Source organism: Helianthus annuus, chromosome 16, assembly GCF_002127325.2.
Source record: "Helianthus annuus cultivar XRQ/B chromosome 16, HanXRQr2.0-SUNRISE, whole genome shotgun sequence".
NCBI classification, from domain to species: domain Eukaryota; kingdom Viridiplantae; phylum Streptophyta; class Magnoliopsida; order Asterales; family Asteraceae; genus Helianthus; species Helianthus annuus.
The window spans coordinates 183,711,496-183,720,133 of record NC_035448.2 but is presented as its reverse complement, the minus strand read 5'-3'; positions in this window follow the sequence as shown (position 1 = coordinate 183,720,133).

Here is an 8,638-nt window from a genome sequence, read left to right as displayed (position 1 = left end):
AGAGTTTTATGGGTTTCATTAAAGATAACTTTTAAATCTATTTCTATGATCATCTCGCACTTCTGATGTGTTCATTTATATATAACTAGGTTAGAACCTCGTGTATTACACGGGTTGAATAAATGTAATTTTATATATTAAATAATAAAAAGTTATACCTTTATGAACCCCGTATACTGTACGGGCTTAATAAATGTAATTTTATATATCAAATAATAAAAAAATATATCTTTATAAACCATGTGTATTACACAGATTAAATAAATGTAATTTTGTATACTAAAACGTCGTATCTTTAAAAACACGTATACAATCGGGTTGAATAAATCTACCAAATAATAAAAAAAATTACATTCTTAGAAACCCCGTATATTACACATGTTGAATAAATCTAAAAAAGAGTTATATCTTTAAAAAACATGTGTGTTACACAGATCAAAAAAATAGAATTTTGTATATTAAATACTAAAAACGTCGTATCTTTAAAAACCCATTTATAGTCGGGTTGAAAAATCTACCAAATAATAAAAAAATTATATCCTTCAAAAACCCCATGTATTACACGTGTTGAATAAATCTAATTTTACATAGCAAATGATAAAAAGTTATATCTTTAAAAACTTCGTGTATTAGACGGGTTATATAAATGTAACTTTGAATAGTAAATAATAATAAAAAAATATTTTTAAAAACCTCGCGTTTTACACGAGTTGAATAAATATAATTTTGTATACCAAATAATAAAAAAGTTATATTTTTAATAAATTACGATAACATTTAATATTAATTTATTATTTAATATAAGATAAGCGGGAAAGAGAGGTATTTGTTTTAAAAATATATTAAACTAGGTTAGAACCCCGTGTAATACACGGGTTGAATAAATTATATACCAAATAATAAAAAATATATCTTTAAAAACCTCATTTATTACACGGGTTGAATAAATGTAATTTTATATACCAAATAATAAAACAATATATCTTTTAAAACCTCGTTTATTACATGGGTTGAATAAATGTAATTTTATATATTAAATAATAAAAAAGTTATATCTTTAAGAACCCCATGTATTGTACGGGTTGAATAAATTTAATTTTATATATTAAATAATGAAAAAGTTACATTTTTAAGAACCTCATGTATTGTATGGGTTGAGCACATGTGTAATTTTCTATATCAATCAATCAAAAGTTATATCTTTTAATATCTTTATAAACCCTATGTATACGGATTGAATAAATATAATTTTATATACCACATAATGAAAAAAGTTATATTTTTAAAAACCTGCTGTATTACACGAGTTGCATAAATGCAATTTTGTATAGTAAATAATAAAAATATTATATCTTTAAAAAACCTCTTTTATTGAATGAATCTAATAAAAAATGATATCTTAAAAAAAAACGAACGAATATACTCGATATATGATGGATGGGGTGATTGCGGTGATGGTTCTTATAAATGCCACGTAAACATAGTGAATATCGTATTTGAGCACAGAGTTGAACACGTAAATAAAAGTATAGAACCAATAAACATTGATTAATGTTTTTGTTTACCTTTTATAAACATTTTGAAATAAGTTCTACCCTTACCTACTTTAGTTTAATAAAATAAATAAATCATTCACATTATATTAATTTATATTTAGTGTACCTTTTTTTTTTAATTTCAGGATAAATAATTTGAAATCTAATAAATATTTTAAAATATTATATTATCTTCTATACGAATTGTTTAAATTTATATTAAATTTAAATTTATAATTATCTTTTAATTAATATTAATATTATATTATCTCCTATACGAATTTTTTAAATTTAAATATTAATTTTAATTTTATAATTATCTTTTAATTAATATTAATTATCTATATTTAAGTAGGAGAGAAAAATTAGATGGCTCATAGATTATTCAGATGTTTCTTAGCTAAAAGAACATACAAAAGTATGTAGGAATAATATATGTCATGTAAATAAGTGAGGTTGAGAGGGTTAAAAAAATTACATAGTTAGTCCAAATGTTACAAAATGAAAAGTTAATACCCTAGAAAGTGATTTTAATATATCATGTAAATAAGTGAGGTTGAGAGGGTTAAAAAAATTACATAGTTAGTCCAAATGTTACAAAATGAAAAGTTAATACCCTAGAAAGTGATTTTAAACTATTAGTACCTAAGTCTGTTATTTTGTGCAAACCAAAGGGACTAACTATATAATTAACTCGTTAAAAAAAGTCGATGGAGAATACTGAAAATCACATGTATTAATATTTTATTTATATAAGAATTAATTACATAGTTAGTCCCTGTGGTTTGCACAAAGTATGTAATTAACTCTTTATATAATTTAAAGATAATTTTATGTGAAGTGAATAGATTATTTTTATATATCTTTGAATTTTAGTCTTATCATTTATTATTAATATCTATATAATGAATATTTTTAATTATAAAAATAAGTATTTATAATTAAGTAGGAGATAATTAAGGAGGAGATAATGGATATATTTAATTATATAAAAATATGTATTTATAATTAAGTAGGAGATAATTAAGGAGGGAAAAGAGGCGGGAAAACAACAAAATAGATAGTTCCAATGAATGACACGTGTCCACTATTGGTTTACTTTATTATATGTATAGATTAACAATTTATATTTGAGGATAATATTTTATTAAAGTATGATAAGATATAATATTAATTTATTATTTATTTAGTTAATATAAAATAAGTATAGATTTGAGTATACCTTCAATGAGTGACACGTGTTCAAAAGTTGGTTTCTTTTATTATAGTAGACTAGCGGTAAGACCCGTGTGCAAACACGGGTCGTTTCTTAGAAAATCATGCATACCACATATTGACAGAAAGTATAGATAGGCATATAGATATTGTATCAAAATGGAGAAATCCCGATGACATAAGAAAAGCTGATGGATAATTGGGTAAATGAGTTTAATTAAATGATGCTTTAAATGTTTAGCGGTCCTATAATAATTAAATGTTAATGAGTGACTGGGCCTAAACTTAAAAAATGTTTTAAAATTAGTTATCCCGCGTGCTACGGTTGAGACACGACGAAAATTCGGTCGGCCATAAGCTCGATTTAAGTAGAATTTTTTTTGTAAATAATTTTTCACCTGCACCTCTTCGGAAACCCAAGAATAAAGTATATAGAACTTTTCTAAGATGTGTATGCAAAACCAAAACAGAAAGAAACGGCAGAGAAGGTCTTGAACTGTGAACTTCAAATGTTAAAAAAAAATAAAAGGCTGCACACTTACAGAGATTCAATACGGTGACCTATGATTAAACATGGTATTAAACAAACCACTGGTACAACTCAATTTTAATGCCTTATTCTTTTTCATGTGGTACATATAACTTATATAAAATATATAAAATTTTAAAAAATTTCGGGCCCTTTTATGATTTTGGCCCTGAACCGGCGCCCACCCGACCCATGCTTAGGGCCAGCCCTGAAATAGATCATAGAGACCCAAATTATGTCCTTGTTATCCAAACAGTCCCTAAAATGTGAATTAATGAAACAACAACACATCATGCTGAGAAAATCTAATTGTATTTCAATTTCAGATAACCTGCTTTGTTTTATTTGATTTATAAATTACATTAAAAGCTTATTTATAAATTACATTAAAGGCATTACAAAAATTTATCCCTAAGACCATAACAGTTACACTGCAGATTCCTCCCCTCTATCTTCCTTCCAAAATTCCAAAAATACCCCTGGCTCTTGGCCATGTATTGAACATTTCCCACAGTCTGTTTTTGCCCTTGGTTACTTCCTTTGCTACCCTTCTGTTTCCTCTTGATTAATGTATACCCATCAGCATCCACTTCCCCAGAACCTCTAGCATACCTTTTTCACTCTTGAACTTAAAGTAGTAGTACCCAGCAGGGATTGCAGAGATTTTTGCTAAATCATGGTTTCTCCAATCTCTTTTCAGGCAAAAATTAACCCTGTTAAAGTCCATCAAGGTACCCAAAAAATACAAGTACAGGTGTAATGAATAGACTTTAGCAGATTGGACTAAGTCTTCTTTCAACACAATAATTCTAATTTTACCCTCTAGGGTTATGGTAGGCGGAAAATATTCAGTACGTACCTTAGCTGCTTTCTTACTTTCCTTGATACGATCAACAATTGAAATTCCTTGTTTACCTCGCAGCTGCCAAATGTTCACCGAAATGGGACTACTCTTTGGGGGGGCAGTAGAAAATATGCGAGGACTATAACTCCACCAGTGACAACAATGGTGGTTGGATCATGTGACAACCCTCAAGAAAACCGACACCCTCGATTATTTTTCCGACACCCTACAAATATTTAAAATATCCCAAAATGTCTTTAAATATACACCCCGTATGTGAAACCCGAGCCCAAAATACAATATAGCATTAAAAAATAAAATAAAAATCAAAATTTTAAGTTGAGATGGGCCGCGTAGACCCACCCCAACATGTACGCGAATAGTATTAGGATCAGAACTTGATCCCGTTTGTTTTCTTTAGTTCAGGCGGGCCGCGCAAGCTTAAGCTTACTTTTACGCGGGCCGCTAGAGTCTTAGAATGTGGCGCACCCCGGTGACGACACGTGTCATCAACGTGTTGAACCTATGCGTGACCCGGATCAGCTACGCCTAGACCCCTAGGCCACGCGGGCCGTGTAAGCCCGTGTTGTCTTTTACGCGGGCCGCGAGAAAGGCAGATTACAGCCCTATATAAGAAGGGCATCAGCTTTCAGTTTCCGTCGCTCAATTTCGAAATCTCTCTCTCAATTCTGAATAGTAGAAGTTATAGTCGGGTCTAATACCCCCCTAAATAGCGAGGTTCTGCTACGATGTAAGTATTATTACCCCTGGAGACGTATTAGATACTCTGCCCGATTGATCTAGGGTTCCGTAACGGCTGTCGTGGTTCTGCCCGACGTAGTCGTTGGAATGCCGTCTCGGGGAAGGTATTACTAATGTTAAAATGGGTTATTATACTAACACACGTGCATTTGTATAATTGATAGATTATTCCCAGGAAATCCTTACTAAAAACCCTAAGACAGCAATGTGAGTAATCCTCTTTTTGTTAAATGTTTTTACAAAACCTCACTTAATTAAATATATACAAAGCAGTTATTGAGTATTTGTAAGAATACAATTATAGTGGGTATGTTGGGGTTTTGTATACAAAATTTGTTACTGGCGTGGTAACATTCCACAAGTTGAGTATGACAGTACCACTGATGTTAATTGTTATATCTTGGAAACAAATGTAATTGCGGATGCGCCCTCAATACTGTAAAATGATTGGTATTTCAACTTGATTAAACTGGGATTCACTCACTAGTATTTCCCACTGACAAAATGTTTTTAAAACGCGTTTCAGGTAACAAAATGTGAAAGCCAAATAGAAGCCAGCTGGACAGCACTGAAGGCTTGGAAAAGTGGCAATAAAGTTACCTAAAAGAAATAGATGTTTTTCTTAAATAAAAATAGGATTTATTCCTATGAAAGTGTGTATACTGAAAACTTGGCTTTTTCCCATGTGTTTAATGTTATAAAGTGTGGTGGTTTACTCTGATAAAATATTTCCTAACTACGGTCCTGATGAAAATTTCCGCTGCCAAATTAAATAATAACGCGATACCACCGAAACTGGCTCGCGGCCGCCCGTTCCCGGGAATTTGGGATCGGGGGTTGCGACAGAAGGTGGTATCAGAGCTATGCCACTGATTCAGCCACAGAAGTGTTCTGCTGACATCAAAATTCAAAGTGTTAGGAAATAAATAACGAGAATACATGTATAATTGTATTTTCTTGTTATGTGTTATTTGATTATTTGTTAGTTTATAGTATGAGCGACCAAGGACCATCTGACGCGTATCGTCAATTGTCCGGTTCGCCTAGAAGCGAAGGCACCTCCTCTTCTCAGCCTGCCCTCTCGGGGTACTATGCTGATACGGAAGAAGGAATCTTTGTGTTTAAGGCTCAATCTGAAGAGCCATTTCCTCAGAAAAAGAGGGGATGGTTCAGTAGGGGAGCACACGAGCGTAGGAAACGTATGAAAAAGTTACAGGAACAGAGAGTATTAGCCGCAGCAAAAAGAGAAACTGATGCCTATGCCCAGGATATGCTCAATAGGGGTATAGCTAATATCCATATTTTAGCAACCACTGCTGCTGACCCAAACCTAGAGCAAATGCTAGCACCCCAACCACAACCACAACCACAACCACAAATTCCTGATCAACCCATGGAAATAGAAAACCCTGGAACTCAAGTAGAAATGCATGATTGCAACCCGGAGGAGATACCTAGGGTACCTGCACCAAATCCCCTAGACCCAAATTACGACCCCTGGTGGGATGAGGTTAGGGACTATGTGCAAAGCTACCCGATTCACGAAGATGTGCCAATGCAAAACCTAGGAGCCTACCCAGGGTTAGATACTCTAGATCCCTATTTTAATAATGATGCATATGTTAGGGAGATTTTAGAGAATCCGTACCCATACCCGGCCCCTATACCTCCGTATCAGGAACCCGCACCCCAGATTCCGAACCCAATCCTAGAACCTGCACCCCCAATGAGTGCAGAAAACGTGCAAGAACTTAGGACTTTTAGTGAGGAAATTTTAGAAAACAGTGAGAGAATGAGACAGGTGGGAGAGTGTCTCGTATGGAAATACGATGAGCGCAATATGGATTTTTGGATGAATCCATATCCCTGAATCGATGGTGGAGATGGTAGAAATAATAATAATATAATATCATAACATATGTGTGTATGTGTTTAAAAAAAAACTACAGATGCCTACTACTAGTAGTGTAGTTTTAAATTTCAGTCGGTATTGTAATTTTATTTCAGTATTGGTGTGTAATAGATGCATAATATACGAATAGAGTAAAAGTCGCAATGCTCGACGCTTTTGACCAAAAAGTGTGTGACATGTGATTGGCTATATTCAAATATTATTAGTGATTTTAATATTTGGTAAATGTTTAAAATTCAGATGGACAACGAAGTGAATCAGGAAAACCAGAATGATAATATTCAGAACGACAACCACTCGAATAATGATAATCTGAATAACGAGAATCCGAACAACAATAACAATGGAAACCAAATGGATAATAGTGTCGTTTAACACATAGTGGCATAAGGAATTATAGATGCAATGCCATTTATTATTCAAACAGTTCAAGAAGCGAATAATAAAAGTAAGCATAGCAGTAAGCGACCAAGTTAACCGGAACACAGCGTGAACAATGGACCCGTACTTCAGGTGCCCATTCCCAAAAGAAGAAGAACCATGCCATATGGTTGTTCTAACAAAGAATTCTGGTCCTGTAAACCAATAGAATTCTCAGGCAATGAAGGACCCATTGCAGCTCTACGCTGGATAGAGAAAACTAAAGCTGTTCTAAAAATAAGCAGGTGTGCTGACGAAGATAAGATAATGTTTGCTTCTAATTTGTTTAAGAATTCAGCTCTAGAATGGTGGAACATTATCCTCCAGTCAAGAGGAAGTGATAGGATATATAACATGGAATGGGAGGAGTTCAAAAATATGGTAGAAAGGAAGTTCTGCCCTTCCAATAAAAAGGAGCAGATAGCGAATAAACTTTTGAACCTTAGAATGACCGGAGTAGATAGTAAGGGGTACACTACTACATTCTTTGAATATGCTAGAATGGTACCAACCCTTGCATCACCTGAACCGGTATTAATCTCCCGTTACATCTGGGGATTAATTGGAGAGATTAGACATGTAGTCAAGGCCGCTAGACCTCAAACCATAGAAGAAGCTGTAGAACTAGCTAATACCTTGACCGATGAATTAATCCGTACTAGAGAAGAAGACCAGAGGAGAATCCTAACCCAAAGGCTTACTCAAGAATTCTGTTCTGGGAATTCCAACCGTAGGAATGTAGGTTCTATCTCTGCACCATACTACAAAACCTGCAGAAAGAAGCATTCAGGAAGATGCTCCACTCACTGCAACTATTGCAAGACACCAGGACACAAAGAAGAAGATTGCAAGAAGAAATCCAGTAATGGAATGTGTTTCAATTGTGGAGAAAAAGGTCACATCAGGAAAAATTGTCCGAAATTGGCTCCAGCTGCAAACAACACGAATCCTAAAAATGCTAGAGCATTTGTTCTAACTGTAGATGAAGCCAAGATAATCCCGGATGTCATAGCTTGTACGTTTTTAGTTAATGATATTATTGCTAAAGTATTATTTGACTCTGGTGCAAACCAAAGTTTTATCAATACTTCATTTTGCAAACTTTTAAATCAATCATTAACTAAACTACCACAAGAATGTCGAGTAGAGACAGCCAATGGAGAAACAGTTAGAATTTCTGAAATCTTGCAGGGAGCAAGAATATAAATTTTTAATCAAAAGTTTATTGCAAACCTTTACCCAATGAATCTGGCAGGATTTGATGTCGTATTAGGAATGGATTGATTAATAGCCAATAAAGCCAGTATTTTATGTGATCAAAAGTCAATTCAAGTAAAATCACCAAGGGGTGAAAAGATCACAATTAAAGGAGATAAATCATCTAAATCCATTAAATTCATCTCTGTGATGAAAACTGCAAG